Raw genomic sequence first — 23498 nt, forward strand, 5'->3', positions numbered from 1 at the left:
AAATACATGGCCGTAGTCCTTGGATTACGCGCGACATACTCCATCTAAAACGCAAGATAAAACGCCTGTCATGCTCAAAAACACAACCACGTAGTGCTGCTCTGACGAGCCTCCGCGCCGAACTGCGCAACAAGATTAGAAGCTCCAAATTTCATTTCTTCAACGTAAAAATGCACAACTTTCTCACAACCAATCCAAGAAAATTTTGGATGCACCTCTCCGACAAAAAAGTGAAAGTGACAAAAATTAAAATCAAGGACGCGGACGTGACTGATGCCAGCTGCATAGCAACAGCATTTAACGACTACTTCTCTTCTGTTTTTTTGCGAACGGGTGACACCCCTCCTGATTTCCACGCAAACAATCTCGAACTGCCAGACTTGATTATAACAGATGAAGGCATCTTGTCAGCTCTACTTCACCTAGACACAAAAAAATCAGCTGGGCCAGATGAAATACCTAATGCTTTTCTTTATCGGTACGCCGAGTGGTGTTCCAAATACTTAGGCTTAATATTTAGGGAAAGCCTGTTACAAGGCGAAGTTCCAGTAGATTGGAAGAAGGGTAAATTGGTACCCATTCATAAATCAGGTGATAAATATGACGTGAAAAACTACCGCCCTATTTCATTGTTATGTACAGCCGGCAAGGTTATGGAACACTTCCTTTTCAAACACTTAAGTTCATTTCTGGAGAGTAACCATTTTTTTTCCCCAAATCAACACGGTTTCCGGCAAGGCTTTTCAACCACCACACAGTTAATTCACACTACTGATGACTTTCTAAAAACACTTGACAAAGGCGGACAAATAGATGCGATTTTTTTAGACTTTGAAAAAGCTTTCGACCGAGTTTCCCATTCCCATTTGATGTTTAAAATTCGCCGAATCCTAACCAACGAAAGAATTCTTCGATGGCTTGATTGTTATCTATCCCACCGACACCAATCTTTCGGATAGCAGATAAAAATTCTTCTTCCGCTCCCGTGCATTCTGGGGTGCCACAGGGCTCTGTCCTAGGACCACTTTTATTTTTAGTTTATCTAAATGACATGTCATCCGAATCTACTGTGCAGTGTCGTTTTTTCGCGGACGACTGCGTTGCGTACCTGCCCATTCAATCAAGAACAGATCACGCCACCCTAAATGAATACTTATCGGTTGTTACAGCATGGTGTAACTCCTGGAAAATGAGCCTCAACATAGCAAAGTGCGTCAAGATGACCATAACACGTAAAAAAAATCCCTCGGAATTCACTTACATGTTAAACAACACTGCTATAACAACCGTTAACCAGTACAAATACCTTGGTCTGACAATCACTTCTAATTTGAGCTGGAAAACTCATATTGAAGGTATAACATCAGCAGCACTGCGGCGATTGTGGTTCTTAAAGCATCGCATGAGGCACTGCACCAGCAAAACAAAACTAGTTGCTTACACTACATTGGTACGCCCATTGTTGGAATATGCTGACGTTGTATGGGATCCACACACACAAACTGAAATATACTTACTAGAACGAGTCCAAAATAAATCCCTTCGGTTTATTTACCACGCGTATAGTAGACACTGTTCAGTCACTGAACTCCGTAATAGATCCGCCCTTCCCACATTGGAGTCGCGTAGAAAGCTACATCGCTTAAAATTCCTTTATAACATAGTCAACGGACACTCAGGACTCCCTTTTAACACTTACATGCAGTACAATACATCGCGGAAAACTCGGAACAAGCATGATAACACCATAGTGGTGCCACTTACAAAAACAAATTCTCGGCGATATTCCTTCTTTCCACGAACAATTTCCGACTGGAATGAACTACCTCATGACGTCACCAGCATCGCAGCGCCCGACGCATTCTTATCAGCTGCCACTGCCTGTCTGTAGTAAAAGCTGTCTGGTCGTATGTGCAGATTTCAATTCTTTTTATGATGTTTTTTCGCTTCGTGTTAGGAACAAAATTTGGATTGTATTTTTGATACCGCTCTTGTGTTGCTCCTGTAACCCGAGTATTCATGTTCCACGCAAACCTGTTATGTGGTGATTTTATTTCTGCGCCGTGAAGAATAGTGTTATAAGTGACTGCAAGTATGAAAGTTTGTATCACTCCTGCCTTGGCCACCAAGAGGTGGCTGGCAGTATGCAATAAATAAATAAATAAAAAAATAAATATGAATACTTCAGAAGGAAAAAGGGCGCTGGTTTATACCAGTTAAACAGAGAAATAGCGTCGTAAAACACGTCTGTGTATTTTTTAATAAAAAAAAATATGCTTAGGGGCAGACTTTCGAAATAAATAAAGAAAAAGCGCTGTTTCCGTGGGTTTTTAAAGCTGGTTGATAACTGGCAGTAATGGATCGGTTTCAACTTCTGTCATTGTACGTCCTTCCGAGGTGCTTATTGCTGCGCAAAGTTACGCGCAGAAAGTCGAATTACCTATACTAATCCTCGCCAAAATAGCTTCTAAACACCTAAGCTGGAACGAGATGAGTCGCAGCTTTTACCTAGGCATCGATTAGACGTGACATATACAGTTTAGCTTTAAATTTTGTTTCTACTGTCTAGAAGAAGAAAAAATTACAGAGCGACAAAACGGTTCTATTACTGACAAGTGCACCTACCACCACGCTTACGCGAGCTACTATTTTTACCAAGGATCCGGACAGACGCCGCCACGCAACTTGACATTGTACTCCTGGCGCCTGAATCAAGAAGTTGCGGTGGTGTGTAAACGCTGCTGACCGGCTACACTGCACTTAGCTGTAGCAGACGACGCTCGTTTCCTTGGCGCAAAGTTAGACTGCAGTGCCGTGGTGACGGGAGCTGCAGCCGGCTGCCTGCTCCCCGCAAACGAAGCGGAGAGTTCCGAAACTGAAAAAATAAAGCATCTATAAACATTGCTCATGATGGTTTCTATGTCAAAGCCCCAACTCGCCCAACAGTCAACATTTTTATCGGGTATGGCGGGCTTTATTGATGTGGCAAAACCTATGCAGGACAAAGCGGGAGGTACGCAATCAATCGCCTCAGGGAACATTTTTGGAACGTTCAGAATTAGGCAGTTTAGATGTTCACTGGGCGGCAGTGATGATTTTGGGGTCTCCAGTGCTGACCTAAATGCACGTCATTGTATGGAAACGAAGGGCTCACTTATGTTCAAGAAGTGCGCTATTGTAACAAGGAGCACAACCAAACTCGCGCGGGAAATGAGCAAGCGGAAAATATAATAATAGGTACTTGGGGTTAAACGTCCCAGCAACTTGATATATTCGTGAGAGGAGACGCCATACTGCAGGGCTCAGGAAATTTTGGTCATCTGGGGTTTTTTCCAAGCACGCGGGCCTCAAACATTTTCGCCTCCGTCGAAGATGCAGCCACCGCGACCGGGATTCGACCCCGTGACTTTCGGGTTAGCAGTCGTGCGCCATAATGATTGATATGTGGAATTTAACGTTCCAAAGCCACCATATGACTATGAGAGACGCCGTAGTGGAGGGCTCTTGAAATTTCGACCACCTGGGGTTCTTTAACGTGCACCCGAATCTGAGCACACGGGCCTACAACATTTCTGCCTCCATCGGAAATGCAGCCGCTGCAGCCGGGATTTGATCCGAACGCCACAATACGACCACCGCGGCGGGGCGCGGAGGATAAGATAGTTAGCTTTAGGACATAATTGTGGGCCCAAGCCATCGATCTCTCTAGCTTACAAAGAATTCTGTCTCCTGCGAAGTCAGTGATGGCATTTTACATTTTATGTCTCTTGTGGTGGCGTCTTGTAAGCTCACGTGTGCCCTTATATATTCCGTGCCCCTGGCTTCAATGAAGTGCTCTAGGCTAGCGTCTGCGCATCTTACGTGGCTTTTCGACTTCGTCGACTTAGGCGCTTAGAAATAATGGTCATCTCATACGAAACTGCCTCAGTTGTTCATCGGAGCCTCTGGTCACACAACCCACTGTTGACAAATTTTCTGAAGTTTGATATTGATCATTTTCATTTGCATCTTTGTACAGCTTGCAAAAGTACAGACGGAGGATTATTGTAGAAGAAAACTGTCTTCGGATGCAAAAGTGTCCGACAAACCCACAACTCTTGGATATTTCACGCACACGCACGCACACACACACACAGATTATATATATATATATATATATATATTGTTATGGCGTTTATTAGCCGGCACACAGCGAGCCTACACAATGGCGACAGTAACAGCCAAGCACGGACTATCCGCGCGAGCGGCGTTCTTTTTGGGCAGACCCACTAGAAAGCACTTGAAAGTTCGACCCATTTCAGTGTTCGGCGGCTTCTCTACAATATATATATATATATATATATATATATATATATATATATATATATATATATATATATATATATATATATATATATATATATATATATATATATATATATATTGTAGCGAAGCCTCCGAACTATGAAATAGGTCGAACTCTTGAGTACCTTCTAGTGGGGCTACCCAACAAGGACGCCGCTCGCGCTGAGAGCCCGTGCTTGGCTGTGACTGTCGCCATTGTATATTCTCGCTCGTTGCCGGCTAATAAACGCCTTAACGATTTGGTGGAGAGTGCTGCGATCCCTGTCTATGCCTTTGGAGCTACGATCACGTACCCTGCCATCTACTATGTACCACGACGCTTCTCAGCAAACGCCTCCTCCAATGCCACCCCCTTGTCCCGGTGTCCCCAGAATCCGCGATCCACCCATCTTTACTGGCGCTGATGGCACTGACGTGGAGGACTGGCTCGCCATTTACGAGCGCGTGAGCGTCCCCAACAAATGGGACGAGGACGGCAAGCTGACCAACTTGGTGTTTTACCTTGCCGGTGTCGCCAGTTTGTGGTACAACAACCACGCGTCCGATTTTGCCACCTGGTCCAATTTCAAGACCGCAATCGTCAACGTCTTCAGCCGCCCTGCTGTTCGCAAGCTGCAAGCCGAGCAGCGCTTGCGTGAACGTGCTCAGGAGGCTGGTGAGTCATTCACCAGCTATATTGAAGATGTCCTGGACCTATGTAACAAATCCAATCACACCATGTCCCAGTCTGACAAGATCCGAAACATCATGAAAGGCATCGACGATGATGCCTTCACGATGCTGCTCGCCAAAAACCCCGGCACAGTGGCTGAGGTCATCACACTGTGCCAGAGTTACGAGGAGCTCCGCCGGCAGCGTTCGATGACCCGACGCTCCCCACCACGAGCTGCAACGCTTGCTGGCTTGGAGGCCAGTTGTGACCAAGTGGCGTTGATGGCAGAACTGAAGTGCTTTATCCGTGAGGAAATCGCGCGTCAGTTCTCCCTCCTGCCCTTTTCCCACCAACCTGCTGTTCAACAATCGGCTACTACCCTTGTCCCTCCCATCCGCCGAGCGATTGAACAAGAAATAGCGGAGGTAATGTCTGCTTACCACCCCCAACAGCCTCCGGCTCCTGCGTCCCTGAGTTACGCGCAAGTGGTCGCCAGGCCGCCCCAAGTCGTTCAAGCACCCGCCCCTCTGACCTACGCTGAAGCTGCTGCACGACCTCCGTCCTTTGCAGCGGGTATGCCCGCTACGTACGTTGACGTAACCCCTCAGCCTCAGCTTCAGTCCACCATGCAGCCACCGTTCCGTCCATCAGCCCTTGCGACATGGGGAGACCAACCCCGGTGAACAGATGGCGCACACCTGACAACCGGCCCATCTGCTTTGCCTGCGGTTACGCCGGTCACGTGGCCCATTATTGCCATCGCGTACAGCCAGCTCCAATTTCTTCACCTGTTGCTGGCCAACTCAGCCGTCCTTATCGCGAAGAACCGCCGTCTATGCCACCTCGATCTCGCCCAGGTCCATCTCGAAGATCAACGTCTCCACGACGCCGTTCCCTGTCTCCCATGCGGCCAAGTGCGGCAGCTCATGAGCGGGAAAACTAGTCGTCGCAGTCCCTGAGGCAAGGACTGCGACGCTATCGCAATGTGAAAGCCCTCAGAGCAGCCCCTCGAATGTCATTGACGTGCTTGTGGACGGTGTTTGTGCATCGGCTCTTATTGACACTGGAGCTGCCGTATCAGTTATGGACGAAAAACTCTGCCGCTTACTTCGAAAAGTGACGACGCCACTTTCTGGATTATCCCTCCGTATTGCAAGTTTGCACCGGATTCATCCTACAGCAGGGTGCACAGCTCGCGTTGTCATCCAAGACGTTCTGTATGTCACCCAGTTCATCATCATTCAGGCATGCTCTCATGACGTCATCCTGGGACGGGACTTTCTCTCCCGCCATGACGCCATCATCCATTGTACCGCCGCCGAAATTGAGCTCTCACCCTTCTCGCATTTGACGCCAGAAGACAGTTCCCCGACACTGAGCAAGATTCTAACGAAATATGATACAACAGTGCCTCCAAACTCGACGACGGCTGTGTCTGTCTACTGCGCTGGTCTCTCCGACACCATTGGACTTGTTTCGCCATCTGACCGCGCTTGCAGCAGGAAAGTTGCTAGTACCTTTCGCGACCGTGCAGGTCAACCAGGGCAACACTGCTATTTTTGTAACCAACCCGTCCCCGTACGCTGTTACCTTGCTTCGAGGGGAATGTCTCGGCAGAGTGGAACCAGTCGACGACGCACAAGCCCGGGACGTGCCCGATGACACGCGCGCTCCCTGGTCGTGTACCATTCATGCTGTTTCCACTTCTGATTCGTCGTCTGCTGATGTATTTGGCCCCTCCATCGCTGACAACCTTACGGCCGTACAGCGTTCCCAACTTCTGGACCTGTTACAAGAATATCGTTCTTCTTTCGATGTCGGGCGAAGTTCTCTCGGTCGCACGTCCGTTGTTACGCATCGCATCGACACTGGTGCCCATCCACCTTTATGGCAACGTCCATATCACGTGTCGCTTGCTGAACGTCGAGTAATTAATGATCAGGTTGACGATATGCTCCGACGCGACGTTATTCGGCCCTCCGACAGTCCATGGGCGTCTCCTGTTGTTCTTGTTGCGAAGAAAGACGGTTCTGTGCGGTTCTGTGTGGACTACAGATGGCTCAATAAGATCACTCGCAAGGATGTTTATCCACTGCCACGCATCGACGATGCGATTGACAGCCTTCATGGAGCCGATTTTTTTTCTTCTATCGATCTGCGCTCGGGGTACTGGCAAGTACCCATAGCTGACGACGCTCGACCAAAGACCGCCTTCGTTACGCATGACGGCTTGTACGAGTTCAACGTCATGCCGTTTGGTCTATGTAATGCACCTGCGACCTTTGAGCGCATGATGGACACCGTTCTGCGCAACTTGAAATGGTACACGTGTTTGTGTTACCTCGACGATGTCATTGTCTTTGCTCCGGATTTCTCCACGCATCTCCAACGTCTGAAAAAAGTTTTCGCACGTGTGAGCAATGCCGGCTTACAACTAAATCAGAAAAAGTGTCGCTTTGCAGCACGGCAACTCACCATACTGGGGTACACCGTGTCCAAAGACGGCATTCTTCCTGATCCTGCCAAGCTTCAGGCCGTGGCCGAATTCCCCAAACCTGCATCTGTCAAAGAACTGCGTAGTTTCGTGGGCCTGTGCTCATACTTCCGACGCTTCATACGAAATTTCGCCACGATCATATCACCGCTGACGAAGCTCCTTGGAAGCAACGGGCCCTTCAATTCGTGGTCATCCGAGTGCGACGACGCGTTCGCGAAGCTCCGCCATTTGTTGACGTCGCCTCCCATTCTACGCCACTACGACCCTACAGCCCCAACGGAGGTGCACACGGACGCCAGCGGAGTAGGCCTCGGCGCTGTCCTGGCACAGCGAAAACCCGGATTCCCTGAATATGTCGTAGCATATGCAAGCCGTACGCTCACGAGAGCCGAGAAAAACTACACCGTCACGGAGAAAGAGTGCCTGGCGATCGTCTGGGCTCTTACAAAGTTTCGACCTTATTTGTATGATCGCCCATTCGATGTCGTCACCGACCATCTTGCACTATCCTGGCTTTCATCATTGAAGGACCCCTCAGGCCGTCTCGCCCGTTGGGCTCTTCGCTTACAAGACTACGATATCCGCGTGCTGTACCCGCAACGGACGCCAGCATGCTGACGCCGACGCCCTCTCGCGCTCCCCTCTGCCTGAAGGTGATGTGCTCTGCTCAGTATCCTCGGCTGCTGTTTCTGCCATTGATGTTGACATCATCGCTACCGAACAGCGAAAAAATAATTGGGTCGGCCCGCTCATCGACATGCTCTCTGATCCATCCGCAACGCCATCCACGCGTGCATTGCGTCGTCAAGCTCGCCATTTCGCCATTCGTGACGGCCTCCTACACCGACGCAATTACGACGCCGACGGCCGGCAGTGGTTACTCGTGATACCCCGCAGTCTGCGGTCAGGGATATGTGAATCCTTCCATTCTGATCCGCAATGCGCGCACTCTGGGGTATTCAAAACCTACCATCGCATTCGACAACGCTACTTCTGGCGCGGGATGTACCGCTATGTGCAGCAGTTCGTTCGCTCTTGCCTCACTTGCCAACGCCGTAAACCGTCCGCCCACATGTCGCACGCCAGTCTACAACCGTTACTTTGCCCTGACCGTCCCTTTGGGCGCGTAGACATCGATTTGTATGGACCACTTCCTCTGACGTCAGCTGGTAACCGCTGGGCCATCGTTGCCGTTGACCATTTAACGCGATACGCCGAAACCGCCGCTCTCCCTGCGGCTGCTGCGCGCGATGTTGCGTCCTTCCTGCTGCATCGATTTATACTGCGCCAAGGACCACCCCAAGAGCTTCTCAGCGATCGAGGCCGTGTCTTCTTGTCGGAAGTCGTCGAAGCCATTCTGACGGAGTGCCATTCTGTCCACCGCAAAACTACTGCTTACCACCCAGAGACGAATGGCCTCACCGAACGCTTTAACCGCACCCTCGGCGACATGCTTTCTATGTACGTCGCTGCCAACCACACTAATTGGGATAATATACTGCCCTTCGTCACCTACGCCTACAACACCGCCCCTCAGAGCACGACTGGTTTTTCACCTTTCTACTTGCTGTACGGAAGGCACCCGTCGCACACCATGGACACGATACCCCCGTACACGCTGGATCCATCTGAGTGTACACCTATTTCCGAGACAGCCAGGCTTGCTGAAGAGTGTCGCGAGCTTGCCAAGACTTTTACGACGCAAGAGCAAGAGCGGCAGAAGAGTATCCCTGATGGCTCCACCACTTCTGAGCCCACGTTCCTTCCTGGTGCGCTTGTATGGCTTTCGATCCCGACCTCTGCCGCCCCTCTCTTCCAAACTACGTCCCAAATACGAAGGCCCCTACCGTGTCATCGAGCGCACCTCACCCGTCAACTATCTGATCGAACCCGTTGAACAATCTTCGGACATGCGCCGCCGTGGGCGAGACATCGTCAACGTGGAGCGCCTGAAGGCTTATTATGACCCGCTCATAATAACAAGCTGTTAGGTCGCCAGGCGGCTCCCTCTTCGACCCCAGGGTAATTGTAGCGAAGCCTCCGAACTATGAAATGGGTCGAACTCTTGAACTCTTGAGTACCTTCTAATGGGGCTACCCAACAAGGACGCCGCTCACGCTGAGAGCCCGTGCTTGGCTGTGACTGTCGTCATTGTATATTCTCGCTCGTGGCCGGCTAATAAACGCCTTAACAATATATATATATATATATATATATATATATATATATATATATATATATATATATATATATATATTTATTTATTTATATATATGTGTGTGTGTGTGTTTGTTATTTTGAGGCCGAACTCACTCGGCCTCACAATCACGAGGGTTTTATTCGTTTGGACTCACCCGTGCTCAAACTCAACATAATGTTACTCATGCGAACTTGCTCAGACGAGTCACAGTGCGGTGTGAGTCCGAGTCTGAGCGAGTTAGCCGGCGCTCTGATGATGCTTTTTCACTGATGCTGACTGTACGCCGCCAAAGTCTGGTACGTTCGACCTGAGGCGCCTGCCTTGAAGGAGTTCTCCAGGTGATCTACATAACTGGACTGTGCTGCAAGCATTTCCTACTTTTATTTTCTGCGAAGTCACTCCGTAGTGTGTTATGACACCTCTGTTGTATGCCCGTAGAACTGAGGTAGCAGCAGTCAAGAGTCCCGCAGCACGTATTTTCACGGTCCGCCGAAAATGGTAACAGGCTGGCCTGTGACCCTCTGTCAACCTTGAAGGAGACTTTCTTGCCCGCGACCTGAGCTTCCACTATTCAGTCTCTGGCTTTTTTATTGCCAAAGCGCACTTCCAGGAAGTCGAAGTCATCATCGCAGTCGTTTGTTCTGACCTCAGCGATTTCGGACATCCGTTGACAACACACGGCAAAATGATTGGGCAGGTGGCATATGTTGCATTTCTTGCCATACGCAGGACACTGCGTTGGTCTGTATCGCCGATTGCACTTTGTGCAGCGGTACTGCTAGTTGCCATCTTGGGCGCTTCTGCTTCTCGGTGGTGGTGCACGGCCCGCAATAGCGTTAATGTGGCTGTCCGTTGCCCTCCAAACTTCGTTTCGTTGTGCCACAGATTCCGCAACCTTGCAAAATTCTTCTGCTTTCCCTAACGTCAGCCTTGCTTCGCGAAACATTGTTTCGTGCAACTTTGAGTTATTCGTGCCGAACACTATTTGATCGCGGATCATTGAATACTGCTGTTCTCCGAAATTTCACTGCGCAGCTTGCTTTTTCTGGTCTCGAACAAATTTTTCGAACAGTTCCCTTTCTGCCTGCTTCCTTGAGCGAAACAAATACCGCTCATGCACTTCGTTGCTTACCTCAGAGCAATACGCTTCGAAAACTTTTCCAACGACACTCTGGTAGTCTTCCTGGTCTTCATCTGTTTCAAACTTGAACGTGTTGAACACGTCGAGAGCTTCGTCACCAGCGACACAAAGAAGGAGCGCCGTTTTTGCGGCTTCACTTCCGGGTTGGCCCTTCGCCGCGGTCGCCTCAAGGAACAGGTTGAAATTTCGTTTGCAGCGTTTCCATTGCTCGGAGAGGTTGCCGGTCAGCTGCAGGCGTGGTAGTGCCTTGAGTACTTCCATCGATGGGGTTCCGCCGAGACCGAGACGAAGCTTTGACCCGAAGTTACCACTTCTGACACAATGTACTGTTTTCAATGCAGGTCAAGTAAGGATCGAGGCAACTACATGATGGCAAGAACAAGACTGCCTCTAGAGTTTATTACACGCTCTTATATTGGCGAAATGTGTGACAGCAGTGCTATCGTGATAAGGCAGGCAGCGCAGAGAGCGCATGCCCGATACAGCTGTCACTAATGTACGTGTTTATTACTGGTGTTCTCACCTGTATGTTTTTTATATTTCTGAAGTAACATAAAGTTATAAATTGCATATTGTGTGCTTGCCCTTCATTTTGTTTCTTTTTTGTAATGGTCCCTTGCTGTGTTTTATTTGTTATTGAGACAAAGTGATCTTGAACTATCTTGCGCTCACTCCTCATTAACATTCGCAATTTTTGTTATTGTTTTACGAACCATAATATTGTGACTTTATAAAACCCTAAATATTCGCATTGATGAGTACCAAACTGTTTAGGCTATAAAAATCCGTTACGCGTTTGATGATATTAATAACGCGCGCACACACACACACACACACACACACACACACACACACACACACACACACACACACACACACACACACACACACACACACACACACACACACACACACACACACACACACACACATACATACTCTGAAAAAACAAATTCGTTGCGCACTTTCACAGAATCAAAAATGAATAATCTCTTCCCTGATTTTTACTCTTCTATAACGTTTCAGGACACCTAGTTCACTTTTTCCCCGAATATTTTACAGTGCGAAGCGAAGCAGTAGTTTCCCGTCAGGATCGTCCTTGAGCTGGTCGAAAAAAACCTTCAAAGCTCTCGCGCCCCTTGGCCCAACGCTGTCATCATCCGCTACCAGCAGCTGGCTCTATGTTCCGCCAACTTGTTGGTGATCAATCACTAGCATTGATGTAAAGTGCAGAAGTACATGCGGGATGTGCGTTGTCATGAATTGCTGTCAGAGGCTTCAAAGCTTCTGGTGTTCAAACAGTAGATCTGGCCGTCAATGCAAATTTACCCTGACCCTGTGTTTATTACAACCGTAAATTGTGATATGATTTTACTCTATCAGTTAAATCCGCCACCGTTGAGCAGTGCTTTGGTGCTGTCCTGCTGACGGGAAGGTCACGGGTTCCATCCCAGATGCGGTGGTAGCGCTTCGGCAGATGCGAAACGATGCGAGCCCGTGAACTGCAGGATGTCGGTGCACGTTAAATGAAAACAGATGGCCCTGCATCGCGGTGTCTCTCGTAATCACATCATTTGTTTGGGACATAAGACGCCCAGGCATTCGTGGACAATAAACAGCTTGCAACGAAACTAATGCTCGTGCGCGAGCAATTTTTTAAATATCTATCTATCTATCTATCTATCTATCTATCTATCTATCTATCTATCTATCTATCTATCTATCTATCTATCTATCTATCTATCTATCTATCTATCTATCTATCTATCTATCTATCTATCTATCTATCTATCTATCTATCTATCTATCTATCTATCTATCTATCTATCTATCTATCTATCTATCTATCTATCTATCTATCTATCTATCTATCTATCTATCTATCTATCTATCTATCTATCTATCTATCTATCTATCTATCTATCTATCTATCTATCTTAGTCGTCCTTTAGTCGTCTTTACAGCCCGGTTCCACGTCAGGCGAACGCTCAAGTATCCCGCCTGCTTCGTACAGATAACCTAGATGCCGCTACTGTCGTCGCTTATGCGGATGCCAGTGTGAGTGGCACCGCCTTTCATGCCGCGCTTGTATGTCCATTAATACCAGAGGATGGCCAGACATGCTCATACTTTGCGGATTCTGCACCACCGGCTCACCTTGCTGAGCTGGCTGCCATATGTGATGGACTGACAAGGCTGCTACCTCTTCTACAACCAGGCGGATGCTCCCAGCTCTATCGTATAGACTCGACGCTCGCTATTCACCATATACGACGGGTGCATCTCTCTACGTCACTCTCGGATACTATTCACGTTCCTGCTGCCTCCGCATCTGTGCAAATACGTGTTTTGTGGGGGTTCCACGGGCTGCTTTGCCGGATCTTGTAAAAGCTTATTTGGCAATCCACCCTCAAGTTACACCATACCCGCTACCGCATTTTCCTGAGGACGCTGAAGGACAGATGCTCCGGCAAAAAGAAAGCCTCCGACGTGCCACACGATCGAGCTCTTATCCTTCCATGTGGATCAGACTACCCTGGTGATTTACCCCACCGAGAGGAGGTTACGTGGCGGAGGCTTCGTGTTGGGGTCCACCCTTTAGGCGCAAAAGTACCGAGGCCCGTATGGCACATCATGCCCATTTCGTGACGCCCCAATCCAAGATGTAACTGCCTCACACTTACTGCGGACCTGCACTGGTCTACAATTTAGGCATCGCCGCCACCTCCGTGCAACAGGTCTCAGGCCTGGCCAACCACCCGACATTGACGGCTGGTTTCGTGGACCACACCACCGTTCTCTACTAGACTTCATACATGAAGAAAACTTGTATGGGTATTTATTGAAACGTTATTATGCCTAGGGGTAGACTTTCGATATATAAAAAAAACTTTTGTTCACACAGTGCTTTTCTCGCCCATTGTGTCTTGCCTTTCTCCTTTTCCTCACGAACGACTGGTCCTATGTCGTCCACCACGTGAAGCCTGATGGTAGGTAGGAAGTGGGACAACCCCATAGCATTAGTCGGGGAAAACGTCGTTTTGTTGAATGCGTGGTTGAAGAAAAGGAAAAATGCACTGTCTTCTGCAGCCCTCGCGGAAGCACGGCTCATGTGTTGACGTGTTGTTGTACTTGCGTACCTTCACCGGAATTCGTAGAGGTAAAAGAGCAATGAGATAGAAATGCAGTCTTCTGCGAGCGCGAATTTTTGGTTACAAAACAAGCCTTACAGAAAAGCCACCTTGCAGATTTTTGCCAACAGTCAATTGGTGAGGCCATGAGACATCGCATGCATCAACTAGACCATTTTCTTCTGTATGCATCTACCGTAACACTGTCCGCTGAGTTGTTAAATATGCAAAACAGAGAGGTTAAGAGCCCAGTGCAACGGCACTCAAACGCCTTGCAAGCGCTCTTCACATTCAGATAGGATTGCGTACGTGGGTAACTCCTTGGAAGGAAGGGCAAACGATGGTTTGGAGGTACACTTATCTGCCGGCATATTAATACCTTCAGCCTCAATAATTTCGCGGGTTATCCCCGCTGCGGTGGTGTAGTGGCTAAGGTACTCAGCTGCTGACTCGCAGGTCACAGAATCGATTTCCCGCTGCGTCTGCTGCAGTTCTGATGGAGCGGAAATGCTGTAGACCCGTGAGCTGAAATTTGGGTGCTCGTTAAGGAACCCCATTTGGTCGAAGTTTCCGGACTCTGCACTACGGCATCTCACATAATCATATGGTGGTTCGGGGAGGTTAAACGCCACATATCAATAAATTTTGCGGGTTAGCAGACATCTTCTGGTTCTGATAAATCAACCTTCCTGAAAAATGTGTATACACGTGCCACGAAAGTCGTCGCTTGGGCATAAACACTGCCTGAATTGAGCATCGAGGAACCCACCACTCTTTTCGTTTCAACGCTCGTTGACGCGCCATCCACTTTGACCGACGTAGTGTGTGTCACATGCTAACAGAAACTTGTAAACTCCTGCATCATTACATTCTATAAAACTGTTTTTGTGCTTCTTTCGCCACCCGTGTTTCTCTGGTGAGGCAGGTCTGATTAGTCTGCACAAACTCTGCAATTTTTCGGGGATCCAAGTACAATTATTTACCGTTTGCGCATTGTCCCTTATTTATAGTAAAGTATTGTTTTTGGCTCCAGAAAGTTGTTGCCCCTGGCCTGAAAATGTCATCATCATAAACGGGTGTGTGTCACAGAGATGGGGGTAAATCCCCCTAGCCACCACTGGTTTACTAAAAAGACAACGGATAGCCCGAAAACTGCCTATATTCAAAGGTATGTTCTACGGGAAAGGGGAAAATTCTAATGCTCGAAAGGAGAAAGCAACTTGGTAACCTCCTGTGCATTGCAACTCACACCATAAAAACCCATTTTCGGACGTAAACTTGCTGGCAAAGCAACTAGGACACAAGTGAAACAGATTAGATGAGACCATGTTGGCTGTTTTGGTCATGATTTATGGCCCAGTGCTGGTTTGTATTTTAATTTATTTCCGAATACTGTTGGCCGTTATGGCCGTAACCGGGTGGGTACACTTTTTTATTTACAACACGATGTTTTGGGAGACCAGGGGAAAAAAGCTGAATCAGCTTGAGGGTGTCCTGTCCACTGAAGTCCTGTGTCACTGAAGCGAATGTGTGTTCAATCCTCTATCAATTGCATCGTAATCCTATCATTCATTCGCGAAATGAAGTTTACCTTTGGCGTCATAGCTGGTGAGAAAGCTGACAAGAAGGCTTACATTGAAGTACGATTTTAACAACAAAAAACAAATAAAACTTGAAATCTGCACCACCATAACCTTAAACAAGCGTACGAAGGAATCTTCCTCGAAAATCGTAAGAGGGCAGAAGAGTGAACTGTGGTGCTAAAGGGCCATAACTCTTGTGGTACATATAATTATTGGCCGATATCGGCCATTGGCAGAGCATCGAACTCTGCCGCTCAATATGACGCTATTGTGCCGATTTCATAACCATATCGGTTGTCAAGCTGTATTCTTGATATTTTGCCTTTTGTGTGAACGTGTGTCATTACATTCTGTCGCAAATGTAGAGTAATTAAAGTGGAAGCAAAATCACGCCTTTTGTCTATTGCAATTCGTTGATTTTTCTTGAGCCTAATTGCCTTTAATTTGTGACAAAATTAGTTCAAACCTACGAACAATGTCTCCTATGCTTTCATTGGATGAAATGACTTGGTTTAACATATATGTACAGGTGTTTAACGCTCAGCACGAAGAATTCAGAAAATGTGTATACAGTACAGCTGTAGTTAGTTAAGATAGCTACACTAGGAGATAAATTTTATATAAAAAAGCTGGAATAGCTACTCGAAATTAAATAAAAGTTTCAGTAGCTAGCTGAGTCCAGAAAAAGCTAGACCCAGCTACGAAACAGCTAAAGTGGCAGCACTGAAGTGGTCATTCACCTGTGGCGCATGCCATGCCTGTCGCGTGGTGCACGTGTTAGGACGGATCTTTTGGCACTGCTTGGACGCGGGGAATAATTTCGAGAAAACCGGCCCTGCTTTGTCCCGGGTCTACACTTCAGAGATGTGGGCGCACCTCGTCAAAGCTCTCCAGAGGCACAATACCACGTACGTCAACTGGTATGTGCAACACGTGCGTAGAGAGAAGGGTTGACGACATACGTGGCAGGATTTTCACGTCACCCATGTCGACAACATAGCTTAAATTCAGGTAGCCGGCGCGGCATTGTGTTATAGTTGCACTGAGGGAAATTCCTTTGGAGCCAGTCTTCGAATACACTCCCTACAGATGTCATCAATTCAAAATTTTTCTAACTCACTGACTGCTGCTGGGCCTTTTCGAAGGAGTAGGCTTGGGTGTTTGAAAACGTGTGAATCACGCTCAACGCCGCTTAAAATGCTTGCTCAGATTCTTCAGCGAGAAAGCTTTGGGGCTTCTCTTTAGAACATGGGCTTTCATGTGTGTACTGCCTGGCCTGTGACAGCGTGTGCAGTGACTGACCATCCTGGGATGTTCTTTCTCTTGCTTTCGCTTATCCTCCTCCCTTTACCTGCAGCAACACTACCTAGAACTTTGTAGCAGGCTAGAAGCTTAGAAGCTCGCTTTCAAAGGTATATATATATATATATATATATATATATATATATATATATATATATATATATATATATATATATATATATATATATATATATATATGCAGTGAGCGCCCCGCTGTGTTTTGCTCATGGAATTCTGTCCTGAGCAAGCAAGACTATGTTCACCAATCGACACACGGCTGTCAATCGTAATTACGCATGTGACTCCGAAACCGCATTAATTTTCGGAAACATATACAATCCCGCAAAGTTCAATACAACTGCACAAAATGTGTTCGTTAGTTAACGAACGACTTCCTGGAAGCGGGAATAAAAAAGAAAGGCCACCAACTCCAGCCAAATCAAGCGCAATGGAGCTTCAACTACCTCAAACCTTCACGTAAACATACAAGTGCTTTACAGAAGGACGATTTCTCGAGTTTCTGTGGAAAGAACGTCGGAAGTGATCAGAGTCATGCATTAAAAAAAAAAAACACTATTCTGAGAGCACGATAAAAAGTGCCGCAGAAGAAGTGGCCCCGAGGAAATGTGCGAAAACGGTCTCGTTTCCGGATCGCAAAGATATCGGCTCTCGTTGATTAGATGCGGTCTAGTTTCCGGCGCTGGTCTCTTACAAGGTCATTTTTTTCTTTGTTAAAATACAATCAGTCGAGATAGAAAAGTGATTAGGCCAACCAAACCCTATCAGACATTTTGTGCACAATTGTGCGTATCACATGTTTTCGGTATTTGTGTGGACCAGGGGCAAAAACAGTGCTCGACAAAATGAGGTTTAGAATAAATGATCCTTCTGGCTGATAAACTTGTCATTTACCATTAGTTTTGACCCTCTCGTTGCATATCGTCTCTTCTCCGAAGGAATAACACTGGTCGACGAGTCGTTCAACGTGGCGCTTCCCTGGAGTCACACAGAAATCAATTTGTTTTTCCCCTCAAAATGGGCCAAACAAGAAATATCTTATTCTACATATGCAAGAACACAATGTGAATGTCTTCAAGATAACTAGGTATTCAATGAAATCCTAATTTCAGTCAACTGATGCGATGCGCCTAAATAAAATTATTATAACACTATTTTTGTTTCAATAGAACATCGAGGGTTTTGAAAAAGTGCTTTATCAATTTGAAGAATCTGCAAACAGCTCTTCTAAAAGGGTTACAAAAAAAAAAGGGAAGGGGGGATGTTTTATTATCTTAAATTTGGTCGAGCGCTGTAGCAAGGATGTTCTCGCTCGGTTATCAAGCAGAGACTCATAGCATCCATCCATCCAAACATAGAACGTATTTCCTTTAATTTAGAACAAATGGAGCCAATAGTGGGCGCACGAAGTAGGAATGTTACAGGGATGCCTTGGCACCTTGATCTTGAAGAACAACAAGGAGGTATTGACACAAAAGGTGGTCGGCGGTAAGAAATAATAATCAACGAGCTCTGATGGCCGCTAAGGGGCTGCAATTTCTTCGCGGAAGTGTCAACTACAAGAACAAGGGAATGCAAAAAAAAAAAAGAAAAAAAAAAGGCGTCGTTGCAAGAGTTCGCGCATACTAGCTGAGACTTGGACAGCTGGCCGTCAGCGATGGTGCGTGTGTATTAGTATTTTCGTTCCCAGAAATGCACCCATAGAAGCCAGAGCCCGTGTCCATTTTTCTGAAAAAAAAATGGTAAGTCGAAAAGGGGGAGTGGAGACATGTAGTGACAGACATGGCATGTCTACACTTCTTGTCAATCCTCATTGCGCCTTTTAAGCTGAGCGACAAATCCCGCTCACTTACTCTCTATACGACCCTCTCTTCCTGTTAAGGGTCTCGGCCATAGTCAAAATAAGGCAGAAGCATGGCCACTGCATGAGAATGTTCGCGGGCTTTTTTATCTAGGGGCCTGAAAGAGGGAACCAAGCCCCTTTTTCCTCTTTTCCAAAAATAATCCTTTATGTTGAACACACCGAGCCACTCATACACTCGTTCCCAAATTTTCACTGTAAATTGGTAATTGGTCACTCGTCCATACCTTTCTCTGGTGGTCACTGACCCCATTCCATTGACATCTTCTGGGAGTCGCAGAAGGCGCACATGGCCTCATCACCTGCACTTGCTCTCACCTAAGCTACACCTGCGCTGTGCCTCTCTCACAGCCGCGATGCAACACTGGTTGGCATCCACACAGGAGCAGACTCTGCGACATCACTAGGCCCAGTTTACGTGGAAAAGTCATCTGTAGACCCCTCTCGCTTTCCCCAATTCACCTCTTTCTAACTTTGGTTGACTCCTTGGAGGAAGCCAAGGCTGGGCGCTTGAGCACAGCCGCTCTTCACAGGAAGCCAGTGGATGAAAGTGCAGGGGCTAACCAGGCATTGTTATCTTGTCTACAAAGCATGTTCTATGTGCACAACCACCAGAAGGCTGTTTATCATTCAGCAGACAACTAAGGCCAGGGGCGGAGACTTGTCTCTGCGCCAATCACAGACGTCAACGATAATCCCCCAAGCGTATAAAAACGAACTACTCTGGTTGCTGTGGCATGACATCGGACAGGCACACCCTGACTCTGACATCCTGGCTCAAGGTACCGACTCCACGTCTCGGCAAGAACTCTATTTGTTATTTTTGTCTCGCATTGCCGTTCGTTTTCTATAGCGATGTGTTAGCTTCCCAGCGAATTCGTTCAGGCTGTATCGTTGCCATTAATTTAATCTCTACTGCCAGCTTTGTGTCTCCCCTTAAACCCCTTGCGTGCTTGCGGACTCCAATCTTTTTCCTTTGACCAGGCGTTACCATTCCTTCGCTCCGCATGTCCATTTCTTTTCGATGTCTACTCAGCGTTCATTAACATGAGTTTGTTGCCTGATCCACTCTGCTTTAATATTGAGGAGCTATCTTTCATACTTTGCCTTGCAGAACAACGAGCGCTTTTAAACTTCACTAATACCTATATTTCTCTATCGCTTGTTTCTTGCAACGAAGTGTCAACAGAACACTTATCCAGACAATCGCATATGTTCACAACGGGTGAACATTATTCTTCACGCACTAGTGCGACATCGGAGATATTCAACAATGTTCTGTGAGTGTCCGCGAATATGTCCCGGGTGTTGTACCCTTCCAATCATCACCGGGCATATATTCGTGAATCCTTGCACGAGAACAACACCAGCGATTGGAACCATCTTCGTCGTATTGAACTGTCCTGCATTACCCTACCCTTCCTCCTCGCGCCATTTTTGATATCGATTCCAATCGGTTTTCCTTCTGACCAGCCGTTACAATTCCTATACGCAGCATGTTCCTTTCCTTTCTATTAAGACTAAGGTGTCCTTTGAAATGCATTGGTGTCCTGATCATTTCTGCTTCATTAATGAGAAGCTATCATTATTGCTTTGTCTTAAAACTAGTCCTTTTAATTTCACTAATGCCTATCATTTACCTATTCATTCTCTGCTGCAAGAAAGTCGTCAACTGAGGAACACTTATCCAAACCATGTTCTCAACGAGAGGACAATATTCTGCGCGTACCAGCACATCATCGGAGATATTGAACAATGTTCTGTGAGTGTCCGCGAATATGTCCCGGGTGGTGTGCCCTTCCAATCATCACCGGGCATATATTCGTGAATCCTTGCACGTGAACAACACCAGCGATTGGAACCATCTTTGTCGTATTGAACTGTCCTGCATTACCCTACCCTTCCTCCTCGCACCATTTTTGATATCGATTTCAATCGGTTTTCTTTCTGACCAGCCGTTACAATTCCTATACGCAGCATGTTCATATCTTTTCTACTGTGACTAAGGTGTGCTTTAACATGCGTTTGTTCAACACTTTCTGCTTCATTAATGAGAACCTATCATTATTGCGTTGTCTTAAAGTAAACCTACTTCTTTATAGTTCGCTACTACCCATCATTTATCTATTCGTCATCTGCTGCAAGAAAGTCGTCAACTGGAGAACACTTGTCCAAACTATCGCATATGTTCACAACGGGTGAACATTATTCTTCACGCTTCAAGTGCGACATCATCGGATGTACCTTCAACAATGTTCTGTGAGCGTCCGCGAATATGTCCCGGGCGGTGTGCCCTTTCAATCATCACCGGTTCATATTCGTCGAGCCTCGCACGAAGACACTAGCAGCGAGTTGTACCATCCTTTTTGTGTTCTTAGGTGGCTCCTAAACAACGCGAGTAAGTTTGTGGCTGCAGTTTTTTCACTTTCATTTCACTTGCATAAAGCAGCCCTCATTCTTGGAGTTGATAATTTACGAGTGTCCGGGCGCCATCGTAGTGTTTGCCATTTTTGGATGTGCTTGAATCTGCTTTCATCGCATTCAAAGCGACTAATGCCTACCTGATAGCACTTGCCATTTTTTGTGCATTGTGCCTATATTGTGACTTGTGCCTATATTGTGTGACCTATATTGTGTTTTTAAAATAAAGAAGTCATTTGTTGATCTGTCCTATTGTTCTCCATGCCTTTGTGCGCGCTCACGCCACCATGAAGCATTTCTTGGCAAGGAGCACTAGAGCACTTTCATCTCGCCTCCTGCTTTATTTCCTAACTTGTCACTCACCAAAGTTTTTAGGGAGGACACAGGATACGCATAAAGTATGATGAGGGATATTCAAATTTAGTTTTGAACACAAGATAGCAACATTGAATCACATTGGAAGGAACTCTCCTTCCACATAGAAAATATAACACTGTCAGGGTGTCACGGGATTCATTGCAGATGTTCTTATTAAAAATGCTGCTGAAAGTGATCGATTTGGGGCTTTGAGCTTGTGTGCCAGAAAATGCGACAATGTCTTTAAATGTGAAACCAGCTCGTTTAGAGGTGTGGTAATCTCCACTTGAAACATTAGCTAGCCCGGGGAAATGCAGTGAAATAAACGTTGCTGTACTCGATATGCTAGTGAAAAAGGAACCCATGTGAGAAGTGGCAAAAGAGGTCAGAAAAGGCATTGGTGCATGCTGGCTCCAGATGCCAGAATAACAATATAATACACCTCAGATTGCTAGGTGCGACTCTTACGTTCGGGGAGCAGGCAAGGATACTACAAGTAACACAATAATGCTCACACGAGACAAATCATTCCACACAAATCATTCTAAAACTCTTCAAAGAAATGACGTGCTGACTCATTTCAACCATCATAAATTAGTTTGTGTGCTGGGTACCCAAGAGGCTTCAGTGTCTAGGACGTGGGGGTGGTGGAGTGCATACACAATGCGCTTTGTAATACAAACAAGAAGCCTGAATAATACAATCAACACTTCTTTATACTAACATCTGGGTTCTTACGCCTCAAAACTACAATCTGATTGTGCGACAGGTCTCAGTGTTTGGTTCCGGAAATTTCGACAGTGTGGTGCATGCGCTATGGGCTATACCACCCCACCAAGCATGGTAAAACCCAAAGCAAGGCAGAAATGAAATTTCAGAATATAAAAGCTATAAAACCTACTAAACGAAAGCTATCTAAAAGCACATTACCCTTTATTACAATGTAAGAGTTCACTTTTAAAGGAGGGGTAGCCACAGTATACCTCTCCAAAAGAGGAACCCACAATATATATGGGTTACATTGCACAGTATATCTCGCGGTACATACAAAACGGCTTGCAGCACATTTTATACGGCCACCGCTTTGAGCCTCTTTTTTGCATCGCATGCGGGATGCGCCTCAGCAGCGGAAGAATTAATTTCCATTCTTTAGCACTTCTTGCCTTATGGTTTTTTTTTACGCCGCATTGTGAGGTTTTAATACGAAGGCTAATAAACGTGCACATTTGCGGACAATGTCAGATGGGAAACACGCGATGGCGCATAGCTGCATTAATAAATGTGAGAATTGCGGTGGCCGAGGCTAAACACGTCACCTACACTCATTCGATGATGGAACACCATTCGCATATTCGAGGCTTATTAGACTATGTATGCACTTTAGTAATGAGGGCTAATAAGAGGCGGTCCTGAGATCTTATGCCACTCTCATGATGTTCTCACCAGGCTGTCCTTTCTTGGCCCAACTTCTAAGCAGCTGATGCATTCTTTCGCCCCGATTTTACTAATGCTCGTGCACTTTTATTGGATGCGGGATATCGGCCTGTGTTTGGTAAGAAATGGCAGTTGCCGGTTTATTAAATCGTTATCCGCCGTTTTGTTCCATAACAAATGTGGGATCAGCAATGAAACACTTAGATACGCGCAACACTTGAAGTTGACAAAGCAGTTCGGTTTTCCCGAGCATGTGCTGTCGAAAATGGCTTCTGAAGGCTACGTGCCTAACGAAAAGCTGCATTACGGAAACTTCAAAAAGAGCAATAAATCGAGCATGGTAAAAAAACTGGGTCTATAAGAAGGTCACTGAAACAAAAAAAAATGATGAACCATTCTAAAAAAATTCTTATTATGTTGCTCTCATACACCAAGAGAAAAAGTCATCAAAATTAGCGTTACAGTCATAAATAGAGGTAAGATTGGGGATCAACTGTATTATTCAGGCAATGTGTAGCTGATTGAAGGCCGTTGATATTCAAAGCGTCTCTTCCAGC

The sequence above is a fragment of the Rhipicephalus microplus genome, chromosome 2 (genome assembly GCF_043290135.1).
Source record: "Rhipicephalus microplus isolate Deutch F79 chromosome 2, USDA_Rmic, whole genome shotgun sequence".
Classification (NCBI taxonomy): domain Eukaryota; kingdom Metazoa; phylum Arthropoda; class Arachnida; order Ixodida; family Ixodidae; genus Rhipicephalus; species Rhipicephalus microplus.